Here is a 13,468-nt window from a genome sequence, read left to right as displayed (position 1 = left end):
TGAGCGAGCACACTGTGGCAAGATGGCTGCCGCGTGCGGACGTCGACCTCCATTGGCCATTGGATCTTAAGAATATAATAATTGGTGATAGTTTCTTCTTCTTCTTCTTCTTCTTGTTATTATTATTATGACCGCCATAAAGCGGTCATATAGGGATTGTCAAAGTTTTTTTTTCCGTCATCTACTGAATTTTTCGTCAACGATACCAGGGACACCGAAACACCGGGGAACATGAAATTTGGTGGGCATGTAGCCCCACTAGACTTTTACGGAAAAATTTCGTTTGGTCCCCGGGGGCCACTCCCCCCCCCCCGCGCTGGGCCCCCCCAAACCCAAAAAATGCAGTTTTTCCTAAATAACTACCTGAACCGTGGCACCGAGGATGAAGAAAATTTGATGGTATGTTGCTCTTAAGGGCCCACATCAACCTAGCCCATAATCGATTGTCAAAGTTTTTTTTTTTTTTTTTTTCGTCATCTACTGAATTTTTTCGTCAACGATACCAGGGACACCGACACACCGGGGAACATGAAATTTGGTGGGCATGTAGCCCCACTAGACTTTTACGGAAAAATTTCGTTTGGTCCCCGGGGGCCACTCCCCCCCCGCGCTGGGCCCCCCCAAACCCAAAAAATGCAGTTTTTCCTAAATAACTACCTGAACCGTGGCACCGAGGATGAAGACATTTTTATGGTATGTTGCTCTTAAGGGCCCACATCAACCTAGCCCATAATCACTCATTTGTGATTTGCGCCCCTCCCATAAAAAATGAAAATGCAATATTATTCTGCTTTAATCGCCCCTATCTTCAGTTGAGATGTTCAGAACTGCACCATATTTCATGTGTATGATTAACTTGACATCCTCTGGGGGTATGCTAAGTTTCGTAGAATTTCATCCATGGGGGGGTATAAAATAAATTCATTTATGTGCACATTTAGTGACTGTACACTCATCGGCCTGTAGATGGTGGTGTTGAGCGAAGGGTTGCTGGTTTAGGATGATACTGTCACTAAGGTTGCCAACTGTCCCGAATTAGGCGGGACGTCCCGCATTTTGGGCCTAATTTATTTGTCCCTTGCGTGACCTCCCGTGTCCCGTTTTTTGACAAGCTGATAAACCACTGACTGATACAACAACAACAGCAGCAGTGCTGACCACGACACTTGAGAATGATCACCGACACCTGTCATCATCCAATCACAGCTTTTTTTAATCACTGTTTTGAGACAAATCATTGTTTGATTTGCGAACATCCTCTGCCGTCTGGTCGCTTCCGCTTCAAGCCGGACTCGTCTCGCGCTAACGGTAATTTCCTTTCACTGTCCACGTTTTGATTTCGGCTAATCAATTTTGGCAAATGCAAACAACATGATTATTGTTCATGAGTCTAACATCCAGCCACGCAAGAAAACATGTAATCTACCTGAGGGAATAATATGCTCAAAAAACATTTCTGATTATTATTAATGTTTTAAAGCTTTTAGAAAGTACATAGAAAGCTTTTGTAACATTATCTTAACTGTCACTTTTGATTAATGTAATGCATCCTTGCTGAATAAAAGTAGGCAATTACTTTCTTTATTTTTTTTCCCCAAAAATAATCTTACTAACCCCAAACTTTTGAACTGTAAGCCTAGTGTATAATGTTAAAAAAGCTTTCTATTTTAGATAAATGCTGTTATTTTGAACTATGGTTTGTTTGTAATGTGACTTTTTTCATGTATGACATTAAAATTATTTTTAGAATTAAATACATAAATAGGTTAAGCAATACAAATGTGTTTATGTCTGGTAACCTTTTAAACACAAACTTAACTGCAGACACTGAAATGACGTACACTGTGTGATACAGTACAAATATTTTGAGTGTCCCTCATTTTCCTATAAATAACCACGATTGTCCCGCATTTTCCTTTTCTGAAGTTGGCAACCCTAACTGTCACACACACACATGCAGGAATACAAACAAACGCAAGCATGCACACACACTGACATCCACACGCACAGACACACACCCATACACACACACATACAAATCCACATGCACAGACACACACACAAACACACACGCGCACACACATGTACGCACGCATACATACACGCACAGACACACACACACACAGACACACACATACACAAACACACACACATACACACACACACAGACAGACAGACATGCACATACTACTACTTTTTTTAGGTATATACATAAACACGCAATACAGCCAAATTGCTCCACGTCATTTCTTTTTGTGGAAAGCCAGTGCAGGCCTGAGCGGCGGTCATATTTTGTACCGCCATGCGGTACATCTAGTTATTATTATTTGTTACTAAGAGCTTCATCTTGAGACAACAACATGTTCTACTGTATCCGGTCAGGGAACCCTGTTGATGGAAGTTACAAGAGCTCAGGATGTATGGCTTACACATCATTTAAGGTTTAAAGTGATTGGCTGAGCAACAAAATCATTGTACAACGCACCAGCAAAGAGCACAATGGGCACAATGCAACTTGTGAACAAGGACACTTTCAAACAGTGTGTCCAGATTTGGTCAAACAAATTGATAAATGGATCTCATTGGGTGTCAAGACAGATATCATTCTACTGGTAGCCCACAAATGGTCAGGTCCCGTCAGTACATTTGTCACTCCAATGGACATTGAGAATATACGTACATGCTTGGTATGCCGTAGTCATTAGGATAAAAATGATACTGTTACTTCAGCCAAATTATTGACCAGTCACCTCAAGGACAATGTTGTTTTTTTCCAGCCTTTTTCCATGAGAAGGATCTCTTAAAGGCACAATATGTTACTTTTTTGCTTTAAAAATAGGAAAAATCACTAAGTTGTGTACTTACATTATCCCGACTGTTTCCAACAACTTTCAAACCAGGAGAAATTTTAATTTAATTCGAAGACACGGCACGTTTCTTTATTTCCGTTTTGTCGCAGTCAATGGCGTCATATCCGCGTTGTCCCTGGTTTCTGCTCGTGCTGCCATGGTAACCAGAGCTATGGACCAGAGCCCTCTGATAGTAACCAAGACGACAGACGTGGACCACTGTAGTTCGCAATGTCTATCTGCACGCTGTTGTTGTTTCGTTCAAACATTATGGACCATGGCAAGCAGACTTTGGATAAAAAAGGAGAACTAAAACGAGAATCAATATCAGCGCGGTGTTTTCAAGATGCCGAGAGCTCCCATAGACAGTATATAAACGAGAGCTCCACGTCCAAAACTTCGACCGCTCCTACATGTACTTTATTAAACAGGTGAGCACATTTACATAAAACTAATCAATGTTATATAGTTCAACAATGATAAAATGTTAGAATATGATCTGTATGTTATTCTAATGTTGATCTAGCTTACTGCTAGTCTCATAAGTTACAGACAAACTAACACATACTTTTTTCAAAACATTCAAATGCAGTTTAGTGTGATAGTGTAATGTTAGACCAAGTGAAACAGCGCTGCTTTCCTCACAAGTTTAATTTGTCTAATAAACTGACCTGTGAGTTGTAATCCTGCACTTGCGTGTAGTTCGGTAGAATGAAATGTCCATATTCCTTTTATATCCGCGTTCAGGATTGCTAAGAGACAGCTATCTGTCTGATAGCTGTCTCTTAGCAATCCTGAACTGCTTTATATCACAGTCATGATAAAAACATCGATGTATTCAGTCATCCATAAACATTATTACATCGGTCGGCTTGACGTTGACGACAAGATCCATAATTCTTAGCAAATGTTGCGTCATCAAACTACGCCTTTGTTATTGTAAATAGGTTAGCGACCCCTAGTGGAGAAAAAATCCCATACTGTACGTTTAATTATCCTTCAGACTGCCAACATGAGAGAGAATCTACACAGACATGGAAAGAACGTTATATTTTTGCATGCTACTCATTACATCAACCAGTATAATTTTTCACTTTATACCCTGGCTATAAGAGATGACTATGGCCATGGAGTTCCAGTCGTTTTTATAGTAACGGGCAATGAGAAAGAGGCAACACTAGAGATAGCTTTACAGCAGTTAAGGAGAGTGTGTCCTGCTGTACCAAGGTATGTGTATTTTAGTTTTTTTTTAAAGTTTTTTTTAAATTGACATACTTGAAGTAGAATCATTGGTCTAGCCCCAGAGATATCACTGCCCTGCCAAAAAGTTACTCGGTAACACTTTATTTTACAGTGTCCTTCTTCGTCACCTTCCTAAAATAATTGCCTAAGTCATTTTTTGACAAAAAATATTTTTTGCATAAGTCATCTCCTCATGATGCTGGCCATCTCTGGTAAAATCCCTACGTCCTCAGTTGAACAGATCATGCAGTTCTACCCCTGTAGTGTAATGGCCTATATGTCAAGAGTGTGACTTAGGCTGTTTATTTGGCCCAAGTCAAAAGATTTTACAAGCAATTTTAAAAGGCAAATTTACAAGCTTTTCAAGATGGGAGCTGCATCAAGAAGAATGAACCTCTGAAGTTATTGTTCATTTTTTTTGTGTTTTCCGAGAAACCTGAAAAATGACTTAGGCAATTATTTTAGGAAGGTGACGATATTCAATTATTGGTTCCGTTTTTGTGTTTTCTGAGAAACCTGAAAAATTGATTTAGGCAATTATTTTAGGAAGGTGACAATACATGTACTTACCATAGTAATTACATCCTTAAAACAAGAAAAAAAATACGTTCTGATGCAACACTGCATAAGATGTAAAAGACTTGTTTTCAGAGAATGTATCTTTAATATAGATCCATTATGTCTTAAGGCCCTTGCACACTGAGTCCGTTATTCGCGTCCGAAATTTTCGCACGTTAAAAAATAAATACGACCTCACGTTATGCACACTGCCTCCGAAACTTTCGTCCGTCAAAAAAAAATTCGAATCAGGTTCGATTTTCTGCGTTTTTCGCATCCGTAGCAAGCATTTTGAATGGTGTTTTGACAATTCAAAGCCACCGAATCACGAATGCGGACTCGGACTCGGTGTGCAAGGGCCTTTACTCCACTGGCAGAGTTTTTCACTAGTTAAAAACATAATATATATATATGTCATGATCCGGGTTTCTTTCTCTCTGTTTTCCTTCTCATCTTTCACACACGCACACACACACTCAGCTGATCCTCATCATATCAGCGCTCGCGCTGTGCACACACATACTCACTCCCATTCATGTTTTCTCTCGCTCACTCTACCCGCAGCTGTTCCTCAGAGTAATCAGCACTTTCCTTTTCTCACCTGTTCCCTCTTTTCCCCTAATTCACTCTGCTTCTTCAAGTCACTGTTTTCTCTGCTTCCTTGCCAGATTATTGTTGAACGTTGAGCCTTCGCTCTGTCTCTTCGTTGGCTATCTCACCTGTACCATCTCTCACGAGAAGTTACTTCGTCCTGTCCTGTCTTGACTTGTCGTGAGTTATTTGTTGGAGCATTAACATTGTTCTCTGCCCAGTTTACCCACTGAAGGGTTACAAATTTAAGAATCTATTTCAGATATGCTTCCTTACATAACATCACAGTGAAGAATACTGATTTTATCTTTTAAGGTTAAGATCTCAGCAAAGTTGCAATTCCTGTTCTCTCCTTATTGTCTTAAATGGCTCTTGAAGCCCCAGTTTCACTCAGACTGATGGGATTAGCACATGAATGATTCACTGAGAATCTCACCTTTTGTTCTGCAAATGGCTTTTGGACCCAAATGGCTCTTGGAGTCTTATGCTGATTGAATTAGGATTGGCCAGACCCTCAGTCTAGGGTGTTACCTAAACCTGTTACATGCTTTGTTTGAATTTGTCTCCACCTTCAAAAGTCCCTCCTCGCTTTAGGCCGCCGACTTAGGGAAGGGGTCCGCGAACAGCCTGCTAGGTACTCCGTGGTAGGAGGTAAGTGGACCGCTGCGCGACACCCCCTAGATGATTTTTCGGGGCCCGGCCAACCGCGCCGGGCCAGAGGCGTCGCCTCGGGCCCAGGGTCCTCGGCGCCCCGTGGGAGCTCGACGAAATTCGGCCCCCTGGCCCGCAATCTGGGCATCAGCCACAGGGGGGCGACACCCGGCCACCTGCAATCGTTTCGACGCGCGCCGAATAGGTTGCAGGCGGGCGTCCACGGAGCGCACGTGCCTCCCCCTGACCGCCTTTTCACAAAATTCCCTGACCACACCCGCCGACCACGAAGCGCCCGTTCGTCCCACTGAGCGCCCGTGACCGCCCCCTGACCACGCCCACTGACACGAACAGCCTATTCGGCCCCCTAACCGCCCGTTTGACCAGGAAGCGCCCGACCGCCCGTGACCGCCCCCTGAGGCTGCCGACTTAGGGAAGGGGTCCGCGAACAGCCTGCTAGGTACTCCGTGGTAGAATTTTCACTTTTCGCGAAATTCCCTGACCACACCCGCCGACTACGAAGCGCCCGTTCGTCCCACTGAGCGCCCGTGACCGCCCCCTGACCACGCCCACTGACACGAACAGCCCATTCGCCCCCCTAACCGCCCGTTTGACCAGGAAGCGCCCGACCGCCCGTGACCGCCCCCTGAGGCCGCCGACTTAGGGAAGGGGTCCGGCGAACAGCCTGCTAGGTACTCCGTGGTAGACTTGACAATTGTCAAGTCTTTGACAATTCAAAGCCACCGAATCACGAATGCGAAAAAACGCATGCGATAATTTCGGACTCGGTGTGCAAGGGCCTTTACTCCACTGGCAGAGTTTTTCACTAGTTAAAAACATAATATATATTTATGTCATGATCCGGGTTTCTTTCTCTCTGTTTTCCTTCTCATCTTTCACACACGCACACACACACTCAGCTGATCCTCATCATATCAGCGCTCGCGCTGTGCACACACATACTCACTCCCATTCATGTTTTCTCTCGCTCACTCTACCCGCAGCTGTTCCTCAGAGTAATCAGCACTTTCCTTTTCTCACCTGTTCCCTCTTTTCAGCCTATCCGTCCCCCTGACCGCCTATGCGACCACGAACGGCCTGTTCGTTCACGGCCAATCTAGGTGACAGCCCGTGGCCCCGCCCACTGACCACGAACAGCCTTTTCGTCCCCCTGACCGCCTATGCGACCACGAACGGCCTGTTCGTCCACGGCCAATCTAAGTGACAGCCCGTGGCCCCGCCCACTGACCACGAACAGCCTATTCGTCCCACTGACCGCCTATGTGACCAGGAATGGCCTATGTGTCCCATCAGCATAACTTTGCATCATTAGACTTAAAATGTCATGTCCACGGAGAGCTTACAGGGACCCTGTCATATAAGTTACAAGTGGGCCCTTCCTGTGCTTACAGGGACCCTGTCAAATAAATTGCAGGTGGGCACAGGAAGGGTCCACCTGCAACTTATTTGATGGGACCTCTTAGGCTATCCATGGTCAATGCATTAAAAGGTCACATTTCATAATTCTAAATGATTTATTGCATAAATCATAGCCACCAGGCGCCGAGATATGGACGGGTGAGTTTTTGGAAAGATACAGGTGAGTTTTTGGAAAGATATGGTTAATTTTTTGGAAAGATACGGGTGAGTTTTTGGAAAGATATGGGTTATTGCTTAAATCATAGAGTACAGTGCACAGGGAAGACAATCCAACATGTTGGTGTACTTTATAGTTTATAATTATGCATAATTAGCCTTAAATGGACATGTCCACGGACAGCTTACAGGGACCCTGTCAAATAAGTTGCAGGTGGGCATAGGAAGGGCCCACCTGTAACTTATTTGATATGTCCACGGACAGCTTACAGGGACCCTGTCATATAAGTTACAAGTGGGCCCTTCCTGTGCTTACAGGGACCCTGTCAAATAAGTTACAGGTGGGCACAGGAAGGTCCCACCTGTAACTTATTTGAAGGGACCTCTTTAGGCTGTCCGTGGTCAATGCATTAACAGGTCATAATTTGTATTGTAAATGTTTTATTGCTTAAAACATGCAGTACAGTGCACAGGGAAGACAATGCAACATATTGGTGTACTTTCCAGTTCATAATTATGCATAATTAGCCTTAAAATGACATGTCTATGGAGTGCTTACAGGGACCCTGTCAAATAAGTTACAGGTGGGCACAGGAAGGTCCCACCTGTAACTTATTTGACGGGACCTCTTTAGGCTGTCCGTGGTCAATGCATTAACAGGTCGTAATTCATATCGTAAATGTTTTATTGCTTAAAACATGCAGTACAGTGCACAGGGAAGACAATGCAACATGTTGGTGTACTTTACAGTTCATAATTATGCATAATTAGCCTTAAATGGACATGTCCACGGACAGCTTACAGGGACCCTGTCATATAAGTTGCAAGTGGGCCCTTCCTGTGCCCAACTGTAACTTATTCGACAGGGTCCCTGTAAGCTGTCTGTGGACATGTCATGTCCATAGACAGCTTACAGTGACCCTGTCATATAAGTTGCAAGTGGGCCCTTCCTGTGCCCATTTACAAGTAAGTGTACATTAAATTAGTTTAAATTGCACTCCATTTACAGGTAAGTGTACATTAAATTACTTTAAATTGCACTCCATTTTCAGGTAAGTGTACATTAAATTACTTTAAATTGCACTCCATTTACAGGTAAGCGTACATTAAATTACTTTAATTTGCACTCCATTTTCAGGTAAGCGTACATTAAATTACTTTAAATTGCACTCCATTTACAGGTAAGCGTACAGTAAATGACTTTAAATTGCACTCCATTTACAGGTAAGCGTACATTAAATTACTCTAAATTGCACTCCATTTACAGGTAAGTCTACATTAAATTACTTTAAATTGCACTCCATTTTCAGGTAAGTCTACAGTAAATTACTTTAAATTGCACTCCATTTACAGGTAAGTCTACATTAAATTACTTTAAATTGCACTCCATTTACAGGTAAGTGTACAGTAAATTACTCTAAATTGCACTCCGTTTCCAGGTAAGTGTACAGTTAGAGGCTCTAGGCAGCGAGTCGACCCTAGTCAGTCCACACTAGACCACCACCGAGCGAGTCCGTGAGCCCGTTGTCTGCTGTCCAGTCGTGGAAAGATGCCTGTTGAAACATGCCCGCTGTGTTTGCGCTCGTACGCCCGCCTCGGCCAGCACCTGGTCGTCACCCACGGCGTGAAGAACAAGGAGGAGAGGAAGCTGCTCCTTGCCATAGAGTCGGGGCGAGTGAACGCCCGTGCTGGCCTCTGCCCGGTTCCGGCGTGCGGCAAATTTTCCAACCATCTTGACCGCCACATCCGTATGCACTCTGAGGTCCCTTTTGAGGTGCCGGGAGCTCGCGGCCAAGGCCATCCCCGAGCTACTGGGTAAGTTGTCTTTTACCTTCTCCGCGACTCGAGGTACTCACCTGTTGCCGAACGAACGTTTGAACCTTGACGTTGTGCTTCGCTCCTGTCTTTAGCCCTCCTGGAGAAGGAGCCCAGCCAGAAGACCCTGTGGAGGTTTTACGGGCACTTTGCGGCGCTGCTCTCCTGCATTTACAGCCACAGAGGGGTGTGTTTTCCAAAACATCACGATCCAGGAGGTTGTGGGGGCCCGCAAATCCTCCTCGGAGAAGGTGCACCTCATCAATGTGAGCGTCTGACTTTTATTTGTCGTGCCTGATTTGTTTGCCGCCTCTCCTGACTGTCACGTGTGCGTTTTTTTTTCTTTTTCTTGTGTGTCCACAGGTAGCTCAGCACAAGACGAACATGGCGTTCGGGTAGGCCCAAATCGCCTTGACGGAGGAGGAGTTTGGGTGGGTGCAGCGGTTCCTCCAGCTGAAGGACCAGCTGCCGGGCGGTCCCACGGCCAAGTACCTCTTTTTCACCTCCACCCAAAACCCCTGCAAGAACCTGAACAACTACTTCCAGGAGGCCTGGAAATCGATGGGCCTTCCCGGCTGCCCCACCTTCACCGACGTCCGGACGTCCATTGCCAGTCACGTAAGGCGGGTCAAAATCCCAAGACGAGCAGGAGCCACAGGAACCGAGCACCCCCCCCCAGAAAGTACCCTGCACGGAGAGGCAAGGCGACGGTGCTGCTGACTCCCTTAAAGTCGCTGGGCTCGAGCCAGAGGCTTGTGTCGCCGCTCAAGGTGAAGAAGGCCATCTTTTCCCCGAGCTCCACGACGCTCGTTGGGATCAACCGCCGAAAGAAGGCCGCCGAAAAGGTAAAGAAGGCCATGAACAGGCGAAGAAAACAAAAATAGGCGTTGCCTTCATCGTTTGCTCCGGTTGTTCATTTTTTTTGGAGAGATTTTGAGTTTTTACCCTTGTTCCAGTGTTCGCTTTTTGAGAGACTTTTTTTTTTACCCTTGTTCCAGTGTTCGATTTTTGAGAGACTTTTTTTTTTTTACCCTTGTTCCAGTGTTCGTTTTTTGAGAGACTTTTTTTTTGTTTGTTTATCCTGTTCCAGTGTTTGTTTTTTGAGAGACTTTTTTTTTGTTTGTTTATCCTGTACCAGCGTTCGTTTTTTGAGAGACTTTTTTTAATCCCGTTGCAGTGTTCGTTTTTTTGTTTTAAATAAAGTTGTTTTTGTTGATTGAAGTTTCAACTTCTTGTCTGTCTTTTTTTCAAGTATTATTGTGAAAATTGAATTAGAGATTTTATTAAATTGGTTCAATCTGGTTAAAGGGTTAATTGATCTGAACGTGTAATCAAACCATGTGTAATTAATTTTTTATAACACCTATGTCCACTGACAGCCTACAGGGGCCCTGTCAAATAAGTTACAGGTGGGCACAGGAAGGTCCCACCTGTAATTTATTTGACGGGACCTATTTAGGCTGTCCGTGGTCAATGTATTAATAGGTCATAATTCAAGGTTGTAAATGTTTCATTACTTTAAACATAATGTAGAGTACACAGGGAAGACAAACAAACATGTTGGGGTTCTTTACAGTTCATAATTGTGCATTATTAGTCTTAAAATGACATGTCCATGGAGTGCTTACAGGGGCCCTGTCAAATAAGTTACAGGTGGGCACAGGAAGGTCCCACCTGTAACTTATTTGACGGGACCTCTTTAGGCTGTCCATGGTCAATGCATTAAAAGGTCATATTTCATAATTCTAAATGATTTATTGCATAAATCATAGCCACCAGGCGCCGAGATATGGACGGGTGAGTTTTTGGAAAGATACGGTTGAGTTTTTGGAAAGATACGGGTGAGTTTGTGGAAAGACACGGGTGAGTTTTTGGAAAGATATGGGTTATTGCTTAAATCATAGAGTACAGTGCACAGGGAAGACAATGCAACATGTTGGGGTACTTTACAGTTCATAATTATGCATAATTAGCCTTGAATGGACATGTCCACAGACAGCTTACAAGGGACCCTGTCATATAGGTTACAGGTGGGATCTTTTTTTATATATTTTGATGTCATTATTGAAAAGATTGCATAAAAATGATTAAATATCAATTTTATGTTAATCTTTGGGCCCCCCTGAGCGATTTGCAGCCTTCAGAACCTCCAAATTCCACTGTCCACGAACAGCCTAAATGTAAATTTTTTACATTTTTGAATGGGATAGATTGTACGTGGGACGTCCAGATCTCAGCCTCTGGACAGAATTTGGAGATGAAACCTGCTGCTCATCTGGACATGCCCTGTCCATGGTGTGAATTTCAAAGAGATTGGAGAAACTTGAAAATTCGACCAAAAAAACGTCTCGGGTTATGACTATAACCCTTGTTCCCTGAGAAGGGAACGAGACACTGCGTCGTTGAAAACGACTCTTTGGGGACGCTCCCTTAGCGTGCGCCTCTGAAGTATGAATGCAACTAATCCAATCCTGATTGGTGTTGCGTCATGACGTAACATGTGACGGCATAACCGGATGCATAAAAGTGACGCTGTCACAACACACACTAGCCTAGTGATGAAGCAAGCCGCTCTCAGGCACTTGAGGGGCGTGGCAGGACGACGCAGTGTCTCGTTCCCTTCTCAGGGAACAATGGTTATAGTCATAACCCGAGACGTTCCCTTTCGAGGGAACTCGCACTGCGTCGTTGAAAACGACTCTTTGGGGAACGAATGCCCACTAGGCCACGCACCGATAAAAGGCCTGCCCTGGAGTGAAACTGATCTCAGGCACCCAGCTAGGACGAGAGCACACATGCACCCGGCCTACTAGGGAGGTGCAGACTATAAAACTTGATAAAGGTGTGCGGGGTAGCCCAACCGGCCGCCTCACAGATCTCCTGGAGGGGAACTCCCGAGAGGAGGGCCCTAGAAGACGCCATGCCTCTAGTAGAATGAGCCCTTATGGCCAAAGGTGAGGGCAAATTGCGCACCTTGTAGGCCAAGGCAATAGCCTGAACAATCCAATTACTAATAGTTTGTTTAGACGCCGGGAGCCCCTTTTTAGGGGACCCAAAACACACTAACAGTTGGTCCGACCTCCTCCAAGAAGAGGACCTCTCGAGGTAAATGCTCAGAGCTCTGACAGGGCAGAGCAGATGGAGCCTCTCTTCTTCCGCCGACACATGAGGTGGAGGATGAAATGCCTGCAGGACCGTAGTCCGTGCCGTGTTAGAAGGCACCTTAGGCACATAGCCAGGTCTCGGGTGCAGAATGGCCTTAACTCCCCCAGGGGCAAACTCCAAGCAAGCTGGTGTTGCTGCCAGAGCTTGAAGATCTCCCACCCTCTTTAGAGAGGTAATAGCTAAGAGCAAAGCCATCTTGAACGTCAGGTCCTTGGGCGAAGCCGACTGAAGGGGTTCGAAGGGGGCCAGGGATAACCCTTCGAGAACCACCGCCAGGTCCCAGGCAGGAACTCTGGACCTGGTTGTCGGTCTCATCCTCCATGCACCACGGAGAAAACGAATGACCAGCTGGTGCCTCCCCAGAGGCCCATCACTCAATGGTGCGTGGAATGCCGCAATGGCAGCCACATACACCTTAAGTGTGGAGGGGGAGAGACCCGTAGAGAAACGATCTTGAAGAAACTCCAGAACTGAAGCCACAGGGCAGTTAACTGGATCTAACCCATGTTCTCAACACCAAGTGGAAAACACATTCCACTTGAGGCCATATAATCTCCTAGTAGACGGAGCCCTGGAGCTAAGTATGGTTTCAACCACCCCGGCTGATAGACCAGCATCTAAGTACTGAACCACCTCAGGGGCCAGACCCACAGTTTCCACAGCTCTGGACGAGGGTGGAATATTGTGCCCTCCGCCTGAGACAACAGATCCCTCCTCAGAGGAATCTGCCACGGCGGAGCTATCAGGAGTGAAATTATGTCTGAAAACCATACTCGGGCCGGCCACAACGGGGCTACCAGAAGAAGACTGATGCCCTCCTGACGGACCCTTTCCAGGACTCCCGGGAGCAGAGCGATCGGGGGAAAAGCATACAGGCGTAGCCTCGGCCAGGCCTGTACCATAGCATCCAACCCCAGTGGGGCTGGATGCGAGAGGGAAAACCAAAGTGGACAGTGGGACGTCTCTCGAGACGCAAACAGATCCACTTCCATCGGTCCAAA

Source organism: Abramis brama (assembly GCF_963993115.1).
Source record: "Abramis brama genome assembly, chromosome: 24".
NCBI lineage: Eukaryota > Metazoa > Chordata > Actinopteri > Cypriniformes > Leuciscidae > Abramis > Abramis brama.
The sequence above is the reverse complement of the archived record's forward strand: the minus strand, read 5'-3'. Positions refer to the sequence as shown.